Source organism: Lepus europaeus, chromosome 20, assembly GCF_033115175.1.
Source record: "Lepus europaeus isolate LE1 chromosome 20, mLepTim1.pri, whole genome shotgun sequence".
NCBI classification, from domain to species: domain Eukaryota; kingdom Metazoa; phylum Chordata; class Mammalia; order Lagomorpha; family Leporidae; genus Lepus; species Lepus europaeus.
The window spans coordinates 17,223,001-17,246,735 of record NC_084846.1 but is presented as its reverse complement, the minus strand read 5'-3'; the positions used below and the strand labels follow the sequence as shown (position 1 = coordinate 17,246,735).

Below are 23,735 nucleotides of genomic sequence, written 5' to 3'. Positions count from 1 at the left end.
GGGGAAGTGTTTTGTCCTGTTTTATTTATTTTTAATTAATTTTTGGTACCGTGGATATGGGTTTGCCTTCTCTGCATGCAATACTTCTGTCAAAACTACCATCTGTGCACTCATGGAACTCCTTATCCATGATGACGGTATTCTGCACAGTGTCACTTTTTTTTTTGACAGGCAGAGTTAGACAGTGAGAGAGAGAGAGAGAGAGACAGAGAGAAAGGTCTTCCTTTTCCATTGGTTCACCCCCCAAATGGCTGCTATAAGTGGCGCGCTGCACCGATCCCAAGCCAGGAGCCAGGTGCTTCCTCCTGGTCTCCCATGCAGGTGCAGGGCCCAAGCACCTGGGCCATCCTCCACTGCCTTCCTGGGCCACAGCAGAGAGCTGGACTGGAAGAGGGGCAACCAGGACAGAATCCGGCGCCCCAATGGGGACTAGAACCTGGGGTTCTAGTATCGCAGGAGAGGGATTAGGCTAGTGAGCAGCGGCGCTGGCCACAGTATCACTTTGACCAAAGAACTTGCCTCAGAGGCAAAGAAGTACAGAGACAGGTTCATGCTCATGGAATTCACTGGTGTTGGCCAGTTCCTCACCATTCTGAGGCAGCTGGCTTTGCAGACTAGGGTGATGTGTTTTTTTGGAGAACTCATTGACCTCACCAGCAAGGTGACAATACCTTGTGGGGCTGGGGCAAGCTCCTCTATAAGGCTGCACAGATCTGAGTCAATGTGCAATATAGGATGCTGTTTCCCACAGCCAAGAGTCACAGGTCAAAGAATCAAGAGTGGGAACGGAGTGGCACCACTCAACATTATCTCTACTGGGGGTGATTATCTAACTAGAAAAGCCATACTTTCTGTTGCCATAAGTTTATACTCTACTGGCCTAGAAGTTTTAGCTCCAGAGGGAGAAATGCTTCCACAGGAGACATACCAATGATTCCATTGAACTGGAAGTTAACACATGAACTGGCCAGGTTGGGCTCCTCATGCCTCTGATTCAACAGGCTAAATAGGGATTTATGATGTTGGTGGGGGCAGGGGGTGGGTGATCTGAATTTTTAGGAGGAAATTAGGATATTACTTCACACTGGGGCTGAGGAGAAGAATGGAATACTGGAGAGTTCCCAGGGATCTCATTACTTTGTCCTAGGGTTAAGGTCAAAGAAAAACCCAAACAGCTGACTCTGGGAAGAACCACTAATGGTCTAGGCACTTCAGGAGGACAATTTGGGTCATCTCAGCAGGTAAAGGGACACAAGCAGTAGCTGGGGTGCTTACTGAAGGCAAAAGGCATGCAGAATAGGTAGTAGAAGGTACTCATAAGCGAGGGCCACCTAAGATCACATGACCAATTACAGAACAAGGACTATAATTGCTGTGACTATTTCCTCTCCATGTTGTTATATTATGAGAATGTAACTGTTTCCTTTCCTTTCTCCCATCCAAGAACTAACCAGGCCTGACCCTGCTTAGCTTCTGCGATCAGGCATGTTCAGGGTGGTATGGCTGTACACTTTCTTATTATGCCTTTACCCTGTAATGTAAGATGAACCACATTTATATCAGTATGGAAACACTGTTAATTTTAAGTCATAGTCTCTAAATGATGGGATAACAAGAGGAAAAAAAAAAACCCTCACTCAAGGCCCTTAACTCCTCTTTTGGGGGAAGGGATTAGTACATTTTCAGTTGTAGCAGGCAAGCTGCACTGTGTCAGACAAAACTATAACATTGTTGCCTTTGCTTAGAGATTAAGTACTGTTTAAGGAGATGCTTTGGTATGCCAAGTTGACAAGCAGTGGAATCATGCGGGTTAAATATAGGTGCTGACTGGATTAAGAGATAACCAGTTAGCTGGTAAAGCCTTATTTTGGGTGGTGTTTGTAGGGGTGTTTCTGGAAGATGTTGGCTTTGGAATCTGCGGACAGAGTCAGGAAGATCTACCTTTACCCAATGTGAGCAGGCACTAGAACACAAAGCAAGAGGAAAAGTACATCTACTCACTCTCTGCTGGAACTGGGAACCCTTGTGCTGTCCTGGACAATAGAGCTCCAGGCTGTCCACGCTTCATCTAGACTCCCGGACTTCCCCTCCCCCAGCCCCTACCCCCTTTCTCAGACCTTTGTCCTTGGGCTGAGAATTATACCCTTAGCTTCCCTGGTTCTAAAGCCCTTGGTCTTGGATTGAGCCATGTAATAACTTTCACTCAGTCTCCATATATTTTTTTAAAGATTTATTTTATTTATCTGAAAGGCAGAAAGGGAGAAAGGAGAAGTTACAGAGAGAGAGGAAGAGACACAGAAAGACCTTCCATCTGCTGGTTCACTCCCCAAATGGCTGCAACAGCCAGGGCTGGGCCAGACGGAAGCCGGGAGCCAGGAGCTTCTTCTGGGTCTCCTAGGCCTGTGCAGGAGCCCAAGGACTTGGACTATTCTCTGCTGCTTTCCCAGGTGCATTAACAGGGAGCCGGATCAGAAGTGTAGCAGCCGGGAGTCAAACCAGTGTTCATTTTACATTTTTGAAAAGTAAAATATAAACTTTTATTTAGGATTGAAACAAATACTTTGTATCACAAACAGATTAAACTTTGAGAAATACTCCACTGATTTGGAGTGAGCCTTTATTCGCACAAACAAAACATGTGGACAAACCGAGAGGATACATAGTTGTGGAGCCGGCGGCAGCTTCTCGCCAGGGGAGTACCTCCCCAGCGTTCAGGCAATCAAGCGAGCATCCGGTCTCCTGGGGACAAGGGAATGCCCTGGTCTCATAGTCTCAACGCCCAGAAAACTGAAGGTGTGGAGCAAGGCGGCTCTGTCCTCACAGTTCTCAGGGAAGCAGATGGAGACGAGGTCGGGGCAGAGCTGCTCCTCTGCAGACCGCAGCAGGACTTGCTCCCGGCGGGAGAGGTTGTTGGAGCTCAGCACCGCTCTCCATCTAGCCTGTCTGGCGACCGAGAGCCTGGACTGCACGTTCAGGACCCTCGTTCTGTTGTTCGACGTCAGTTCCTCTGTAACCTTCAGCCGATTATCGGAGTACAACAATGCAGCTGGAAGACGGTGATCCCTCTGACTATTCCCTCGCCCACCTGGGCTCTTCAGGGTTAGGTGTGGGACATCGGGAGCGCCACCGAGGCCCCGGGCTCAGGTTGCTACAGCCATGGAGGTTCCCAGACTTCAAACATATGACTTAAAGACTTGAAAATTCATTTTAGAGCATATCTATAGTGCTGGCCCCTCATTCTCCACCTTGTTAATGGTCTATTGTGGACCTATTCGCGTCCATAATCATGAGAGCCAAGTCCTTTAATCAATCAATCAATTTATCATCTATGTATCATCTTCATCTGTTATCTATCATCCATCCATCCACCCGTCCTGTCTCTCTAAACCCTAAAACCTTCTAAAAGTTTAATAATTGCTTTTTTGAAGAAAAAATTTAATAAAATCTGCTTTTATTTATTTCCATCTTGTTTTCCATTGTACCAAAGCCTTAGACTTACGTACACTTTTGTCACCTCTTCTACCTATTTCTGCTTTGAATTATTTTTCTGCTGTGGGTGGGCAAACTTACTCCTATTTCCAAACACTCAGTCTTGGTCTCTGCATGACTGCACCCTCTGTTGTGAATCAGTTTGCTGCTTTGACTTTTCTCCGCCCCTGTCCGTCTTCCTTTGTGCTGAACACCCAGAGTCCATAAGCTTTGACCCCAGGAAGCTATCTTTCACTTGATGCATTTAAGCATCAGGAAATTTAAATGCTGCTTGGAAATTCACCTCTGACAGTTCATTCTTTCCCCAGTGGCCTTCCCACACTCCCAGACACCACTCTGTGAAAGACTGGATTCAACAGGATGTAGTGTCACATTTGCATTCATTCATTCTTGCCCCTAGAGCTAACTTAGTTGACTTAAGATGGTTTGGTGTCTCTTTAACATACAACTCTATCCATTTTAGTAGCCATTTCATTTCTGAATAAGACTTAAGAGGTCTTTATGTTTGGCCTGCTGACTGGTGTAACTGCAAAGCCAGACAGAATATCATAATATCCTCTGGCAAGCTGTTTTGAAATAAACCACAAGTTAGCAGTATATCTGAAGCTCAAATAGCTTTCTTTTGTTGCTCATATCTAAAGAACCATCTAGAATGTCTGTTCCCAAGGTCTTTATAATCACAGTTCTGAACACACACATATAGTTTTTATTGACTTTGCTTTTGTATTTGATTTTCTTTTTCTTTTTTTAAAGATTTATTTGTTTATTTGAAAGGCATAGTTACAGAGAGGCAGTGAGACAGAGAGGTCTCCCTCCTACTGGTTCACTCCCACAAATGACTGCAAAGGCCGGAGCTGTGCTCATCTGAAGCCAGAAGCCAGGAGCTTCTTCCTGGTCTCTCACGTGGGTGCAGGGGCCAAAGGACTTGGGCCATCTTCTACTGCTATCCCAGGCCATAGCAGAGAGCTGGATAGGAAGTGGAGCACCCAGGACTCAAACCAGTGCCCACATAGGATGCCAGCATTGCAGGTGGTGGCTTTTCCTGCTATACCATAGTGTCAGTCCCTACAGTTGATTTTTCTAATGGACTCGTTCTTGGCAAAATTGACCCTGAGCTCAATTGCAAAAAGCATTCAGTCTTTCTGGGGTATATCTGGCCTCTCCTTTTCTCATTCTTGTTCTCTCCAATGTGGAGTAAAACCAACAGCCCCCTCCCTACAACTGCCCCTTTCTGTCTTTGTTCCTCATTATCCGTCATAATCTGCTCCTGGAAAGCAGCATTCTTTTTTTTTTTTTTTTTTGACAGGCAGAGTTAGACAGTGAGAGAGAGACACAGAGAGAAAGGTCTTTCTTTTCCATTGGTTCACCCCCCAAATGGCCGCTACGGCCAGCGTGCTGTGGCCAGCGTGCTGCACCGATCCGAAGCCAGGAGCCAGGTGCTTCCTCCTGGTCGCCCATGGGGTGCAGGGCCCAAGCACTTGGGCCATCCTCCACTGCCTTCCCGGGCCACAGCAGAGAGCTGGACTGGAAGAGGAGCAACCAGGACAGTATCCGGAGCCCCGACCGGGACTAGAACCCAGGGTGCTGGTGCCACAGGTGGAGGATTAGCAAAGTGAGCTGCGGGGCTGGCCCGGAAAGTAGCATTCTAACCATATCTTAAAATTTATTTTAAGAGGGGCCTGCTCTGTGGCATAGCAGTGCCGGCATCCCATTTAGGTGCCAGTTCGAGTCCTGGCTGCTCCACTTCTGATCTGACTCTCAGCTATGACCTGAGAAAGAGTAGAAGATGACCCAAGTCCTTGCGCCCCTGCACCCATGCGAGAGACCTGGAAGAAACTCCTGGCTTCAGATAGGCCCAGCTCCATCCATTGCAGCCATCTTGGGAGTGAACCACCAACTGGAAGGCCTCTCTCTCTCTCTCTGCCTCTGCTTCTCTGTAACTCTGCCTTTCAAATAAATAATCTTTATAAAATTATTTTAAGAAATAAATAACCATATTTATTTTGTATTATATATATATAGCTACATTTATGTGTATTTAGTTCAATGTGGCAAAAGTTTTGGAGATTGTTGCATTTAAAACAATGTCTCTAGGGTACATGGAATGCCCATTCCATGCCATATGGGTTGAGGTACAAGTGGAATCAATGATTGAAAAGGTTGCCCTAAATGGTACTTCTGAATGCCCTAACTCATACATCATTGAGTGGTGTTTGGGCTGATACCCAAGTAGTTTGCTGACTTGGTTCCTGAAAATCCTATGACAATCTTTTGTTTCTGTGACTGAGTTTGTTAGGATGGAGTGGGATCGATTTGTGTGTGTGTGTGTGTGTGTGTGTAAGTGCATACATGTGGACCGAATAAAAGTGATTTTACAAGACCTACTGGAATCTACTCTTTATATTTATTTTCAAGACTAATTTCACCTGAATGAACTCTGTGAGGGAGAAGGTACAGAAAAGCAAGTGCTGGTGCACCCTGTGTCTTTATTATTCAGATTGGACAATTTCTCGTGTTTTCTTTGAAAAGTCACCTGTCGGAGGCCACCCGACAAACCACATGGAAACACGCAGCACTCAGTCAATTCATCACCACGTTTATTGCCTCATCGCGTTCCAAGCCAAAGTAGGGGGCCCGGCGATGAGGGACTGGAGGCAGTCTCCCTAAGGAAACCCTTCAGTCTCCAGCCAGCGAGCACACAGAAAGACAAGGATATATACCCCAGACCCCATACAGATAACATTCATTGTGCGCAATCATGCATAGCACAGGAATAGAGCAAGTTTACAAAGTAGCAATGATCAGGGTACAAGCTCTGCAGATAGAGCAAAGAACATCATAAACCATCAGAAGTCACATCCTGCCTGCAGGAATATGGGACGAAAAGTCTTAGAAACAGGATTAGATAAGGGACAGCCTCAGCCTGCTGCATCTCATGTCGGGCCAGGGCCACTGGCCCCGACAGTCACCTATTCTTTCATGTGTTCTCTCCATTCTGCTATTTACCTCTTCCATGGAGGTTTTTTTTTTTTAGAGTTATTGTATTTTCCAATTCAAAAAAGAAGTGTGGGTGCCATGTTGTTTGGTATTTAGGTATTGAAAAATGCTGTCTTCACTGAATTATACCCCTTACATGACAATATGGACTTCTTCCCTCATTTTAAGTTCTTTGTCATGAACTACATATTATGTGAAGTTAAAATATCTACCCCATGTGTGAATATAATATTTATTTATGAAGCAGGTATGACAAAATGTTAAAAAATATTAAATTTATGTGAACTTATTGAACTGCACTCTGTACTTTTCTGAATTGCTTGAAATATTTTAAAATAAAGACACAAAAATTTTTTAAAAAAACTAAAAAAAGAATATAGTTTCTATTTCATTTTTCTTTAAACCTCTAGTGTCTTTTCATAGGCATTCTACTCATGTATTGTTGTAAAGACATTTGATTACTAATTGAAATAGTCTTATGATGCCTGCTTAAGTATTTAGGGAAGATAAGTCCAAAGTCTGTGCCAGCTTGGTATGGGTACGTATTAATGTTTCTTTTATCAGTTGTGATTTCCCTGTCGTTTGATTTGCTGAGTGAGTTTTGATCTTATCATGGGGACACTGGAGATTCTATGATACACCTGGGAGTCTGCTGATTGAGCCATATGCTCAGACACTATGCCAGGGAGCAAGAGATACCTCCACACCGAAAGGAGTGAATATTTGAGTCCCTGCCTGTTGTTTGCTGATGCTGTAGGAGCAAGGAGGTGACTGGCCCCTCACTACCTGCTACATGCCTTCCCCTGGTGGGAGCCTTTGTTCCTTCTACTCTTTGTGGGCCAAAAGGGTGACTTCTTACAGCAGGGGGAGGTTGGAAGAGTGGGCTCCCCATTCATCCTTTGCTGACAGAGACAGGGCTGCAAGCTATAGGTTTTTCCATAGTGTTGCCCTCAGTGCGACAGAGATTGTCTTCCATCTTGCTGCCTCTCCCAACTGCTCTGGCCAGAGGGGCAGCCTGTCTCCTACTGGTGCTTCTGGTGGTTTCCTTCAGAAAGGAAGCATCAGGATCACGCCCCATCCTGTCACTCCTGGGCCCTGATTCCTTTTGTTCCATTCAACCCTCTCTTGACTTTGAGAGCCTTCCTGCGCTTGTTTTATGTACAGGGTTTTAGCTCTTCTAAGCTGGAGGAGAAACGGGGAAGTGAATTAATCACACCTTGCCTTGAATTGAAAGTCCTTAATATCTATTTTGCACAACTCGTAAGAAAGAATTTTTTTTCACATTTTAAAATACTTTTTAAAGATTTCAAAATTTTAATAGGTTTTTTTAAAAAAATTATTTTATTTATTTGAAAGGCAGAGTTACACAGGCATATGGAGAGACAGAGAGAAAGCAATCTTCCATCCAATTGTCCACTTCCCTAATGGTTGCAACAGCTGAAGCCTGGAGCCTGAAACTCCATCTGGGTCTCCTACAAGGGTGCGGGACCCAAGCACTTAGGCTGTCTTCCACCGTTTGCTCAGGCCGGTAGCAGAGAGCTGCATTGGAAGTGCAGCAGTCAGGTCTCCAAGTGCCCACCCATATGGGATGCCAGTGTCGCAGGCAGAAACTTAATTCATCATGCCACAATGTTGGCTCTAGTAGTATAACATTCTTTTTTTTTTTTAAGATTTATTTGTCTATTCTGAAAGTCAGAGCCCCAGTGTAAGAGAGAGAGAGACAGATGGTAAGGGAGAGGGAGAGGGAGAGGCAGAGGGAGAGACAGAATTCATATACCCAGGCATCCACTCCCAGACAGCTACAACAGCTAGAGCCGGTCCAGGCTGAAGCCAGGAACTAGGAGCCTCCTCCAGGTCTCCCACGTGGGTGGCAGGGACCCAAGCGCTTGGGCCATCCTTTCTGTTGCTTTCCCAGGCACGTCAGCAGGGAGCTAGATGGGAACTGGAGCAGCTAGGACATAAACTGGTGCCCGTACAAGACCCTGGCGTTGCAGGCAGCGGCCCTACCTGATATACCACAGCTCCAGCCCCAAGATGCTTAACCGTTGGTTTGACAAATGTATAAAACAGTTTTACAAAACCATATTTGCCGTAATACTGATACACACGGGAATTTCTTTCTTTCTTTTGTTTATTTGTTTTTTTTTATTTCTTTTTTAAAATTTTACCTCTTGCATTTAAGAGAGAACATATGGTATTTATCTTTCTTTATTTGGCTTATTAAATTCAACATGATGTCTTCTGGTTGCATCTATTTGAATGGGAATGGTAGAATTTGATTTTTAATAGTTGGACAATATTCCATTGTATACACACATGCATATATACATACATTATACACACACGCACACTGAATTCTATTCATAAATTCATCTGTTGATGGACACCTCAGTTGATTCTAAATTTTAGCTATTGTGGACAGTACTTCTGTTAACATTGTGGTGCAAGTATCTCTGATACAACGTGTTCATATCTTTTAGAGTATATACCCAGTATTGGGATTGCTGAATCATATGGCAAGTATATTTTTAGTTGTTAAAAGAATCTTCATACTGTTTTCCACAGTGGCTGCGCTAATTTACATGCCTACCAACCGTGTGTAAGCGTCCCCCTTTGTTCACATTCTTGTCAGCATGTGCTGCTCTCTGTATTTTGGATTTTAGATATTCTGACAGGGATGAGGTGATATCTCATTGCGGTTTTGATTTGCATTTCCCTGATGGCTAGTGATGTGGAACAATTTTTCATATACTTGTTGATTATTTGTATTTCTTTTTTTGAGAACTGTCTGTTGAGATTCTTTGCTTATTCCTCAACTGGATTAGTTGTTTTTTGGTTTTGAGTTTTTAAAATTGCTGATATGTTCTGGATATTAATTGTTAGCTGGGCAAGTGGCTCACAATGTTTTCCTAGTCTGTTGGATGTCTCCACTCATTTCCTTGTCTGTGCAGAAGCTTCTGAGTTCCATATAATCTCGTTTGCTTAGTTTTGCTTTTATTCCTTGTGCTTTTGGGTCTTGTCTGAGAAGTCATCCCTTATACCAATGTCTTTCCTTACATTTTATTTTAGCAACTCCATAGTCTCAGGTTTTAAATTTAGGTCTTGATCCATCTTGTGTTTCCTTTGCATATGGTGGGAGATGTGGATTTAATTTCATCTTTCTGCATGTATACATCATTTTGCTAGCAGTACTATTCTTATTTCACAGTATGGTTTGAACATTTTTGTCAAAATCAGATGACTGCATGTACATGGATTAATTTCTGGGCTTTCTCTTCTATTACATTGACATGGATCAATTTTTATGTCAGAATTCACACTGTTTACAATACTATAGCTTTGTAGTATGTTTTGAAATTAGTTATTGTGATACCTCTGGCTTAGTGTCCCCCCCTCCCCCAGGCTTTCCTTGGCTATTCTGAGTCTTTTGTCTTTTGTTATTCTGTATGAATTTTAGGGTTTTCTAATTCTATAAGTGATGGCATTGGTATTTTGATAGGGATTGTATTGAATCTGTAGATTGCTTTATGTACATAGATGTTTTATGATATTGATTCTTCTGATCCATGAGCAAGGAATCTTTCAATTTTTTTAGGTCCTTGATGATTTCTTTCATCAATGTTTGATATTTTTCATTGTATAGATCTTTCATTTCTTTGATTAATTATGTTCCTAAATATTTGATTTTTTTGTGGCTATTGTGAGTGGGATTTCTTTTTCACAAGTTCATCATTAGCATTTAAAAAGCTACTGTTTTGGTATGTTTATTTTATAACCTACAATTTTACTGAATTGGTTTATCAGTTGAAACAGTTTTTTGATGGAGTGTTTGGATTTTTCCACGTACAACATCATGCCGTCTGTAAAAATGGATAATTTGACTTTCTCTTTTCCAATTTTGATGACCTTTCTTTTCATCCCTGATTGCTCTAGCTAAAACTTCCAGTACTATATTGAATAAGAGTGATGAAAATGGACATCCTTGTCTTGTGTCAGATCTGAGAGGAAAATACTTTCAACTTTTCTTCATTCAGTATAAAAATGGCAGTTGGTTTGTCATATATAGCTTTTTGAATTTTATGGTATGTTCCTTCTATACCTAACTTGTTGAGGGTTTTAATCATGAAGAGATATAAAAGCTTATCAAATACTTTCTCTGCAACTATTGAGATGACCATATAGTTTTTGTTCATCCTGTTGATGTGATTTATGACATTTATTGATTTGCAAATGTTGAATCACACTTGAATTTCCAGGATAAATTCTATTTGTGACATATGTTTTTTTTGATGTGGATTCAGATATGGTTTGCTAGTATTTTGTTGAGAAGCTTTGCATGTATTAAGGATATAGGTCTATAATTTTCCTTTTGTGCCATGTCTTTGGTTGGTTGTGGTATCAGAGTGATGGCAGTGTTCCATGCTGTTCAATATTTTGGAATAGCTTAAAAAATATTTGAGTCCATTCTTTATATGTTTTGTGGAATTAAGTACTAAAGACATCAAGTCCTGCAATTCTACTTGATGAAAGACTTTTGATCACTGCTTAATCTCATTGCTTGTTATGGGTCGTTTAGGTTGTCTATATATCCTTGGTTTAATATATCTAGGAACTTATCCATTTATTTGAGGTTTCACAGTTTACTAGCATAGAGTTTTTCATTGTAGTTTCTTATGATCGTTTGTATTTCAGTGGTGTTGGTTGTAATTTCTCCTTTTCCATTTCTAATTTTATTTATTTGAGTTTTTCCCCTTTTTGCTTTGTTAGTATGACTAGATAATTATCTATTTTGTTTATCTTGTCAAAAAATAAACTTTTGATTTTGTTTATTTTATTTTATTTTTTGACAGGCAGAGTGGACAGTGAGAAGAGAGACAGAGAGAAAGGTCTTCCTTTTCCGTTGTTCACCCCACAATGGTAGCTGCGGCCAGCGCACTGTGGCCAGCACACTGTGCTGATCTGAAGCCAGGAACCAGGTGTTTCTCCTGGTCTCCCATGTGGGTGCAGGGCCCAAGGACTTGGGCCATCCTCCACTGCACTCCTGGGCCACAGCAGAGAGCTGGATTGGAAGAGGAGCAACCAGGATGGAATCCGGTGCCCCAGCCGAGACTAGAACCTGGTGTGCTGGTGCCGCAGGTGGAGGATTAACCTATTGAGCCACAGCACCGGCCTGTTTATGTTTTTTAAATTTTCAATTTTATTTATTTCTTCTCTGATCCTTCTAAAATTAATAGGGGGATCAAATGACCTAAAATAGTAAAATGCAGTCTAAAAATTAGATTATGAGAACTTCAAATATTTAATTTCACACTTATTTCAAATTACAATGTTCAATACATTGTATTTGAGAGTAGAATGTGAGAAAGAGATACACATATAAATAGTGTATTGGTTCATGTGTAAAAAATGATAAGAAATTACTGTTTTCCAGTAATAGTGTTAATTTTAAAAAGTTTGATCCAATCCTCACACAGCATACAAATATTCAATTACTCATAGATTTAAACATAAAATCTGAAATTAAAAAATCACAGAAGAAAAACTAAAAGTTTTGATCTTGACCCAAGCCCAATAGCATTACCCATAAAAGAAAATCTGATGAATTGAATGCTAACAAAATTCAAAAGTATTTCTTTTCATCAGAAAGATTTAGGAGATCCTAGAGACAAGTCACAGACAGGGAGAAGATAATTACACCTCACATTTTTGAGAAAGGATGTTATTCAGAACATGTAAAGGATGCTCACAACTCAATGATAAGAAAACCCCAATATCATAGCAAAGTCGGCAAAAGATTTAAACAGACTTTTCACCAGAGGAGATGTTTGCATGACAGATACACACAGGAAAAACTGTGCAGCATCGTTAGTCATTGGGAGAATACACATAGAAACCACGAGGAAGTACCACTACACACCTACTAGCGTGGTGAGGATGTTGAGCAGCTGGAATTCTAAATGCTATTGATAGAAATAGGGAAATAATACAAGCTCTTTATAAAACATGTTGATAGTATCTTAAAGAGTTAAATGCATCTCTACCGCATGGCCCAGGAATTTCACTTCTACACGTTTACTCAGATAAAGGAAATCCTGGTGATGAAGATTTTTGCAAGAATATTTAGAGCAGTTTTTATTTGTAATATTTAGAGCAGTTTTATTTGGATAATCATGAAAATACCTATCTCTTCAAGGTAGGAAACTAATTCTATTATGAAGGAATCTGTAGGACACACAATTTAATCTTTAGACCTTATAAAAGAGATGGCTAACATTTTTCTGTAATAGCATAGCCAAAATAAGAACCTAAATAATAATCTCATAGCTAGATTCACTTCGCCATCAGCAAAGTATACAGTAAGCAGAAAAAACCTCCCTTTCAGACCAAAGGGAAAGAAAGTTTTAAAGTGAGAATATAATTTTCCTCATGGGCATTGTCTACCTTAGAAAAACTACTACAGAACGTGCCTGTGACTATAGACTTGTAGTTCAGGCCACCGAAGATTAGAGATGGGACACGGGCACTCCCTTGACTTGCATCCTCTGGTCTGCTTTAACATAAACCAGGAGGAAAAGAAAGCTCGGCATCAGAAGCAATGGGTGGCAGGCCTATTAATGGCTGATCTGTACAGTGATCTGCCCTCAAGGAGACCCAACAGGCCAGTCCACTGCAGTGGCTTTCAATGTGGTAAGCCTGGGCTTCAGCAGAAGTCAGCTTGTGAAGAGCACTGGCAGCTCTGCCAAGAGTTGGATCACTGGAAATGGACCTGCCCTGGAGTCGAAGGATGCCCAGGTCAGAGCCACAGATCTTATTGGCTCTAAGCTGAAAAGCCCTTCACTCAGCCCAACTTCCAAAGTGACCACTGCAGCTGAGGGTATGGTCAAGTAGGATCAGCAACATTGAAGGCAGAACTGTAAATTTCTTGTTAGAGATGCCACCTGCCTTTACCTGGCCAGCTCTCCTCCCAGGCCAGCCAAGTAATGAAAGTCAACAGAGTGCCTTCCCCTAGGAGGTTCACACCTCCCTTAGGATATACCCCATGTGAAGAGATAGGTAGGTCTGGGCCTCTTAACTTACAAGGCCTAAAGCCCAACAGATTATTATCAAGCCCCTTCTATCAGGTTCTATTTGCCTCTCAATCAGAAAAATTACTTGTAGCTTAGACAGCATCTTTCTTAGCTCCTCTAATAATGACTCTGTCCTTTGTTCTAGGCCCTGTCTAGTGCACTTGGGCCTCATTCCTGTGTAATCATAACCTCTACTCTACCACCAATGGCTCTACTCCCAACATGTGTGTACTGATGGTCCTCTTCCCCACTTAATGCTGTATAATTGTTCAAACCTGGTAAATGCCACTCTTAGGATCATTGGTTACTATCCTCACTCTGTCTTTTATGACCTTGTCTAAATATGATCAGAGTCGGCAAACTTGGAAGGCTTCCATAGCCTTGGCAACTCATGACGACAGCCTAGGGTGGTTACTGGCACCATAAACTAGAGTGTCAATTTGTTGGGTCAACAACAGGAGCCACTGTGCACTTGCTCCTCATGTGGGATCTCTGTCCTTAATGTGCTGTACATTGTGATTTAATGCTATAACTAGTACTCAAACAGTATGTTTCACTTTGTGTTTCTATGTGGGTGCAAACTGTTGAAATCTTTATACTAAATTGATCTTCTGTATATAAAGAGAATTGAAAATGAATCTTGATGTGAATGGAAGGGGATAGGGAGCGGGAGAGGGGAGGGTTGCGGGTGGGAGGGAAGTTATGGGAGGGGGAAGCCATTGTAATCCATAAGCTGTACACTGGAAATTTATATTCATTAAGTAAAAGTTAAAAAAAAAAGAAAATACCTATCAATAGGTTAATATGTTAAAAATTTTTATTGATGCAGTAAGATAAAATGTAGCAAAATAACCAACTATTGACACATGAAAGAAGAATTATGAAGGAGCCAGATAAAAATGACATGCATTATTTTATTCCATTAACATTCATTTTTAGAAAATGTTAACTACTCTATGCACATCAGTCATTTCCTGTGTAATGGACTGAGAATGGGGCTAGAGTCACTCAACAGAGATCACCAGTGGACACAAGGAGAGCTCTTTAGAAAGTGATATTCATTGACTTGATTGTTGGTGAACATCAAATCGTACATTTTAATTATGTTCAGCTCATTTTTTAAAAATTTTAAAAAGATTTATTTATTTACTTACTTGAAAGAATTACAGAGAGATAGGAAGATACAGACAGAGGGAGAGACATGCACGCACATACACACACACACACACACAGAGAGAGAGAGAGAGAGAGAGAGAGAGGAACAGAGAGAGAGAGAGAGAGAGAGAGATCTTCCATCTGCTGGTTCACTCTCCAAATGGTCGAAACTGCCAGGGCTGGGCCAAGCTGAAGCCAGGAGCTGGGACCTTCATCTGGGTCTCACACATGGGTGCAGGGGCCTAAGCACTTGATCAATCTTTCTCTGCTTTCCCAGGCACATTAGCAGGGAACTGAATCAGAAGTGGAGCAGCTTAGACTCAAATTAGCGCCTATATGGGCTTAACCCACTATGTCACAGTGCAGCCCCCCCCCCCTTTTTTTTTTTTTTTGACAGACAGAGTGGATAGTGAGAGAGAGAGACAGAGAGAAAGGTCTTCCTTTTTGCCGTTGGTTCACCCTCCAATGGCTGCCACGGCCGGCGCATCTCGCTGATCCGAAGCCAGGAGCCAGGTACTTCTCCTGGTCTCCCATGCGGGTGCAGGGCCCAAGGACTTGGGCCATCCTCCACTGCCTTCCCGGGCCATAGCAGAGAGCTGACCTGGAAGAGGGGCAACCGGGATAGAATCTGGCACCCCAACCGGGACTAGAACCCGGTGTACTGGCGCCACAAGGTGGAGGATTAGCCTGTTAAGCCACGGCGCAGGCCTACCGGCCCCTTTTTTAACTTTTGGCTTTTAAAAGGTAGCAAACAAAAGGAACCATTGGAAACAGCCAATTTAGAAGCTAATTAATGAAACTAAAATAATAATATGTCCTTTCTGGAAACTGGAAGGATGCCATCCACACACAGCAGGGCATTGCATTGCTGGGGTGGCTTGGCTCAACAACAGGAGCCTTTTCTCCTAAACCTAGGCACCCTAACTATGTGATAACCTCATTCAGATAGGAATGGACTTCTCAGTTAGCTTGAACAGAGCACAAATGCCAATGTAAGACTATTTAGTACTTGTACCACATATTATTAACTTACCTGGCGTATTAGCAGTAGTCATTACTAGGAAGTGATGAGTAAACGGCCATGGACTTTTGTGACGCTAAGCTACAAGAACTAAGTAATGGTCTATTAAACAGATGCTTGTAGGATGTGAGGAAGCCACAACTGCAGCATGTACCACTCTTTCTTAGTTTTCACATTTTATGTTATTGTTGATTGATAATTTATATTTTATAAAATTTTAGGGTTTATGAATATAAGAAATAATTAAATTGAGATAATTAACCATTACCTCAAATACGTGTTTCATTTGGTGAGAACATTTTGAAACTTACTGTTGGTAATTTGCATATCTATTTTATTTATTTGAAAGTTAGAGACAGAAAAAGAGAGACATCTCTCAACTGCTGGTTCACTTCCCGAATGCCCACAATGCTGGGCAGGGTCAGATCAAATCCAGCAGCTAGTTCACGTGTCACACGTAGCAGGGAACTCAACTTGGGAGCAGAGATGGAACTCACAACCAGCCATTGTGACCTGGAATACAAGCATCTCGAGTGGCAGCTTCACTGCTGTATCAGAGGGCCACCCCTCTGTTAGTAATTCTGAAATGTATGATAAACTATAATTAACAACATTCACCTTCAGGTGCAACGGATCTCAACAAATCATCATTCCTCTGGTTTAGCTGAGACTTCACACACTTGGACCACCATTTCTCCCCATCTTTCCTACATTCCAGGCTGTGTGGCCACCTTTCTCCTCTCTCCTGCTATGAGTTTGATCATTTTAGATCCATATCTGAGCATATGTGGTACTTTTCTTTCTTTCTTGCCTGTATCATTTCACTTAGCATAAAGTCCTCCAATTCCATTCAGTTTGATAAATGTCTGTTCAGGTCCCTTGCCCATTTTATAGTTGGGATATTTGTTTTCTTGCAATTGAGCTTTTTGTATATTTCACATATTAACCCCATATTGATGTATGGGATGTGAGTATTTTCTCCCCATGTACAGATTGTCTCTTTATCATAATTTCCTTTCCTGGGCAGAAGCCTTTTAGTTTGATCATGCCATCATTCTAGAATCTTCTCTCAATAGGGGAGAGGTTAAAAGCACTGACTTGTACTGAGAACACTGTCTAATCCCATTTTCTACACTTAACTTGCTTTGTGACTCCGCAGAAATTTCTTTAACCTCTGGGTCTCAATGCCTCCCTGAGTATCAGGATGTCATATTTTGTGCTTCTGTTGGGGTTAACAGTGATGACAGTCTTTAGGAGTACACGGCACATGGTGAACACTGAATGTGTGACAGTTGTTTTATTATTACACCAACACAAATAATGCACCAAAGGGATATTTACAGTGTTTCAGTAATCACATACACAGTACAGTCTTACATGTGGCAGAATCTTTCACATTGTTCTCGGCCGGCGCCACTGCTCACTTGGCTAATCCTTCGCCTGTGGCGCCGGCACCCTGAGTTCTAGTCCCTGTTGGGTGCCGGATTCTGTCCCGGTTGCTCCTCTTCCAGTCCAGCTCTCTGCTATGGCCCAGGAGGACAGTGGAGGATGGCTCAAGTGCTTGGGCCCTACACCCACATGGGAGACCAGGAGCAAGCACCTGGCCCATGGCTTTGAATCAGCGCAGCGCACCGGCCATAGCGGCCATTTGGTGGGGTGAACCAACGGAAAAGGAAAACCTTTCTCTCTCTCTCTTTCACTGTCTAACTCTGCCTGTCAAAAAAATAAAAAGAAAAAAAGAAACATTGTTCTCATTCACCATTTCCTTATTAATTTCCATTTCACATTGAAGGAATTATTCCTTCCATAGTGATACAGAGGCATAAGCTGTCCTGACTATTAGAGCATATAAAACAATTATTCACTACATGAAACAGAAACTTGCTCACTTGCTTCAAATGGTGAGAATTAGATAAATATTCTTATCTTTTTATTAATTTGCCAATTATACTCATTAACATAACAAATTAAGCTTTCCTACATCATCCGCATTCAGCATTTACAAAAAGGAAAACATAAACATGTAAATGTATAGATGTGGCAATTTTTCTTTCTTTAGTCCACTAGATTTTTATTTTTTTTCATTGGCATTTTTAATCAAAACAGCAATGACCTAAGGAGAAGCTGAAAAGTTAAACAATTCCTAAGTTTTTGTTTTGCGTCTTTGATTCATTTTTTCTTCTCCAGTCTACTTAAGCCAAAAAATGTGGATAAATGCTTCCAATTGATTTTATCTTGCATTGAGTGAACTCGTTTGGTAAATGTCAAATTTGCAGAAATCATTTTTATGATCTGAGTATTTTGAAATTTCAGGAGTATGTTTGAATTTCCACCACAATGTAAAAGTGTCATGATGAAATAACTTCTACAGCTAGGTTCAAAAATCTTAGAAATTGGATTTGGTTAAACAAACAAACAAAAATCAAAGCAGACAAAACCAAAATAGATTTGAATTTCATGACAGAGTCATCATGATGACCTCCTTGTGGACTTTTAGGTTTTTGTTTTCGTTTTCTGTAATGACAAAGCATAGAGCCATCTATAATTTGAAGGGCCCGATCACCTTGGACTTCATTAATTGATAATAAGGATTTGATCTATGCTCTGATGCCCAGTTAGCAATGATAACTATCCTTAAATTCTAATTTTATTGGGTTGTAATTATAAGTATTTGCACGTAATCTTCAAATCTTTTATAAATTTCAATAAATATTATTCAGTCCAACACATGAAACTATCACACCACTAAGAAATACCACAGTAAAGAAATGGTGTCAGACTATGAATTTTCCTATCATATGAACTCTTTGTTTTTCAGCTAAAAAGAAAGAGATGTGACATGTTGATTTTTTTCCAAAAACAAGAAATGCAAAAGCTTGATATCTTAGTTTGTGGCTATGGACAAATGTACAGACATGGTGGAAGTGAATTTTTGGAACTATAATTATAACTTCTATAATTCTAAACTTTTAAAAATTATAATTTCTAAAATGCTTTGTACAAAAATCTCAAAACACCTAAATATTTTCTCTTTATTGACTTTGCTGCATTTAAATGTCTCTAATTACAGTGGAGTACAATATACTGTAACATTTCCTAGTTTGCGCAAATATATATTCCGTATATATTTTTCAGACATGCATATCACGATTAACTAATTAAAGAATACATGATAATTAAGTTAAAATTATCTTAAAGGGTTGCGTTTTCAACCCTTATTAAAGGTTTAAAATATGTATATGAACACATAATATATAATTATATAGTACTTAATGTGCAGTTATATAATGCAATATTATATGTTTTAAAAGTTATTTTTTAAAAACCATATAGGTGGCCAAACAATAGTGCAATCCAACGCTGTTTCAAAGCCAACAAATGGACTTTGACAGGTCTGCATATTTCAAGGAAGAAATGAATGAAATGGGCTCAACCTAGAGACCAATACTGTTACTAACAATGTCATCAACAGGATTATTTCCTCATTAGTTCTGATTTGAAACTTAAATGAACTTAGCTGCGCATAGTAAGAAGAGGAGCTCCAGTGCCCTTGACAATACCCAAGGTGAAATGTCCACTGATTACCTTCAAGGGAAGAAGCAGACTGAATAAATAATTATGTGTATTAAAAAAAAAAAAAAAAAGGTTTCGGGGCCAGCACTGTGGCGCAGCAGGTTAAAACCCTGGCCTGAAGCCCTGGCATTCCATATGGGAACCGGTTCTAGTCCCAGCTGCTCCTCTTCTGATGCAGCTCTCTACTATGGCCTGGGAAAGCAGGAGAGGATGGCCCAAGTGCTTGGGCCTCTGCACCCCTGTGGGAGACCCGGAAGAAGCTCCTGGCTCCTGGCTTCGAATCGGCGCAGCTCCGGTTGTTGCGGTCATCTGGGGAGTGAACCAGAGGATGGAAGACCTCTCTCTCTGTCTCTACTTCTCTCTGTAACTCTTTCAAATAAATAAAATAAATCTTAAAAAAAAAAAAAGAAAAAAAAAAAGGTTTCTGGGGCCAGCACTGTGGTGTGGTGGATAAAGCCACTGCCTGTAGTGCTGGCATCCCGTATGACTGCTGGTTCGAGATCCAGGTGCTCCACTTCCAATCCAGCTCTGTGCTTTGGCCTGGGAAAGCAGTAGAAGATGGCCCAAGTCCTTGGGCCCCTGCACTCATGTGGGAGACCTGGAGGAAGCTCCTGGCTCCTGGCTTTGGATCAATGCAGCTCCGGCCATTGGAGCCAACTGGAGAATGAACCAGCAGATGGAATAACTCTCTCTCTGCCTCTCCTTCTCTCTTTGTGTAACTCTGACTTTCAAGTAAATAAATAAATCTTTTAAAAAATATGGTTTCTATTGAACTGAAGGCAATGTGTAAGTTAAATAAGAATCCATACCCCTAATAAAACTGTTCTCGGTAAGTCATATAACTACCATGCTTTGTTAAAATAGGAAAAGTGAAAAAGGCTAAGTGAATATATGCAAAGTGCGGTGGACTGGTAGTCTGGTCAGAGCATTTCCTAATGCTCAATGATTACAAATGGACAAGGTCCCAGTGGCATTATCAATGTGTAATGTCACATACCATATTGCCTGGGTAAAATGATTTCTTGCCTAGGAAATTATGATGGAGTCATAATATTTTATGCTTAGTTATCATTATAGACTAATTACATTTTTAGCAATAAAAGATTCTAAACATTAAAAAAAATCACTAGGAATATATGGAAGCAAGCATCATTTCTTTTCAAGTAGATAGCATTTTATGACAGGAAACAGTGATAGGATATTGTAAACATCGTCTTTTGCCTACCTTTGTAAATTAGTAGCTCAATATAACCACATTTCTCCATAGACTCATTCTTTTATTGAAAGGTAATGGTGGGAACCAACTTAAGAACATGTAAAATGCAAGATTTTTTAATCAATGAGAAGCTATTAATTTAACCAACCCTTCCTGCAATAATATTGAGACAGACTGTCTGCCTGGTTTTACATTATAGCTGGCTTTGCAATCTGTGTAGAATTTAATGAGGTGTGTGATTTTTGTGAACGTATTGAGTCTCAGAGATTCAAGGATTCTAATGCTTGAACTCCAGTATTTTTACCTTTCATTCATCTTGTATAAAGACAATAATATTTTCGTGCCAGCTGTTGATCTCTGGATTGCTCTTGTTATATGTGAACTTCTTTTCTCTAAATGTTCATAGAAGAATGTCTCTGGAAGATTATGTAGTTTAGGATGCTTCTCTCCTTATAAAACTCTTCCATAACTCTATCTTCTGGTAGTTCATAGTTTCAACTAATGTCTTCTTTTGAATGGCATCACTGAAAACTCTCAGATTGGTGTTTGTATTCATTGAATCTTGACAGTAGTTTTATGCCTTGAAATGTAGAGAGAATTTCAGTGCTTCAAAATGCACTGAACTCACTAGAATAAACTGTCATACTGTCTGTTACTTCTGGTATTTTAGGAAGTCCAACAGAGTAGAATATTCAATAAACTATTTGAGAAAATATTTCATGTAATTTTAAAACCAGTTAAAGAGTACTGAATATTATAATCCACCACAAAGCTCAATATTTGATTGTGCTTTATCCAACACAAACTAGATAACGGTGAGAATATTTTCTTTATTTGTGGTAGATTATTTGGATTATGTGAGGATGTTATCACCAGTATTTGCATACTGATAACACTCAAGTTTCATATATTTACTAAAATTGTTCAAAGAAAGAGTCTCAAATTATAGCTTGCAGACTGCCCAGGATTAAACTTAGTTACTACATGGCTGTTTTCTCATCATGCTAACCTTAAATTTTCACTATTACCTGCTGGTAATTAACCACTGAGATATCAAAAATACTGCTTTTACTTAAGTTTGACATAGAATAATTCTTGATTTTCATTTTAAAGAAAGCAACAATACAAATTAGTCTGTTCCTCTGCTTAAAGGGTTTGAAAATCTTTGGATTAGAAAATATTGATGACCATTTTAATTCCTTGGAGATCCACCAAGTACAACTAGAGTAAGTAGTCCAAAACAGATAATTTGCTACAGAGGACCACCAAACTAGAAAACTTACATGTGCCTAATGGACAGTTGATGGTTTTTTATGTTTGCTTCCTACCTATAACCAAGCATTGCCCTCTCTCCAATATTGACTTAACCTGATCAATAACTTTTAGTGTAGAATCTTGTCTAAGGCATTTTAAAAGTCAGAGAAAATGGCATCTACTCTTCAGTCTTGATGCCTGCACCTGTATGCACGTACACACATAGGTATACTTTCTCTACAGAAATTGGATTTTGTTTTTCTTAACAAGACCCTGTGATCCTTGGCCACTATTGTCCACTGTGGCAGGTGGCCATTGTGAATGGCATCTTTAGTTGTCCATATTCCTTTGGGGAATAGCAGGTTAGAATTCACAATCACTACTCAACTGAGTCATAGATATTGTATCGAATTGTTACAGAGGTCCCTTTATTTTAAGGTTATTTAAAAAAAATGTATGTTCTGGAAATTCAGTGGCAGGAAAGGTTATTTCAGTTTTGGGAAATGAAGGAAGTACTTCATCAAGGAGGTAACTATTATTATTTAAATTAGCTACACTTACCCCAAATATATCATGATATATAAAACAATGGTTCTCAATTCTTAGCATGCATCAGTACCCTCTAAAGTGCTTGTTAAAATAGATCACTGGGCTGTACCCTCAGAATTTGCTATTCGGCATGTGGTAGGAGGGAATGTGAGAACTTGGTTTTCTTGGGAGATACTGATGCCATGCCCGTGGCCACCACACTTTGAGGACCACCAGGAAAGAGCCAGACAGTGAACTCACCCGAACGAATCCATCTGCTTCAGTTCTGGAGAAAAAAAATTAGGCTGTGATACTCATCAATAGGCCAGCATGCTGGTGTAGTAGGTTAAGCCACCACATGCAACACTGGAATCCCAAATTGGAGCACTGGTTCAAGTCCTAGATGCTAATCTCTCAATAAAGCTCCCTGCTAATGTGTCTGTGAAAATAGTGGAGGATGACCTAAGTGCTTGGGCCCTGTTATGCATGTGGGAGACCCTGATGGATCTCCTAGCTCCTGGCTTCAGCCTGGTGAAGCCCCAGCTGTTGTGGCTATTTGGGGAGTGAAACAATAGGTGTAAGCTCGCTCGCTCTCTCTCTCTCTCTCTCTCTCTCTCTCCCTCTCCTTCATTCTCTCTATGGCTCTTCCCTTCAAAATAAATAAAGTAAAATATACTCCCAAGTGGCCTCCCAACTCATTTCCATCTTTCTCCTTTATTATATTCAGAAGGCTGAATTGGGGCAAGCATTTTGTGCAGCTATTAAGATGCCACTCAGATTGCCCTCATCCCACATCAGAGGGCCTTGGTTTGAGTTGGCTCCACTTCCACTTCCAGCTTCCTGTTAATGCTAAACCTGGGAGGTAGCAGGTGGTGGCTGCATGGAGCATAAACAAGGTTGACCAAAATGACTCTACTTTGGAATACGAAATGAAGCGGCTCTGGCTAAGCCAAAGGACATCAGTCAAGGATTTATCAATGGAACACACAGAACCAGGCCTTAGCCCCAAGAATACAGAACCAGGGCTGAGTCCCAAGAACAGCCTGAAGGCAATAGATATCAGATGACAGGACACTCATGAACTTGAGGATAAGAAGACAACTCCACCTGAAGTGGCCTTAAAAGAAAAGAAGGACCCTAGAATCAGTGCACCAGGCCATGCTGGCCCCATATCATGTGAGTGTCCACCTTTAACCACCAGCACCTGCCACAAAGCACTCTGCCAGGGTCACTCAGCAAGCAAGTCAGTCCAGAGGGACTGTGGCCTCGGCGACCTTGACATCTACCTGCTGGGTGGCCAGGATCTCCCAAACAGCAGACTCTGCTCCTTTATTCCTTCATCTGCTCCTTGCTGGATGTGACTAAAGTGCATTATTGACTAACCTTGTGCACTTGCTATGATTGGTGTGTGTGTGTGTGTGTGTTTGACAAATAC

The 23,735-nt window shown here is 40.9% G+C and overlaps 1 pseudogene; it reads right to left on the bottom strand.

Annotated features, from left to right (window-relative positions):
* Positions 1-2,711: 2,711 nt before the first annotated feature.
* On the bottom strand, positions 2,712-7,564 carry LOC133749358 (ornithine decarboxylase antizyme 1-like; annotated as a pseudogene).
* Positions 7,565-23,735: the final 16,171 nt, after the last annotated feature.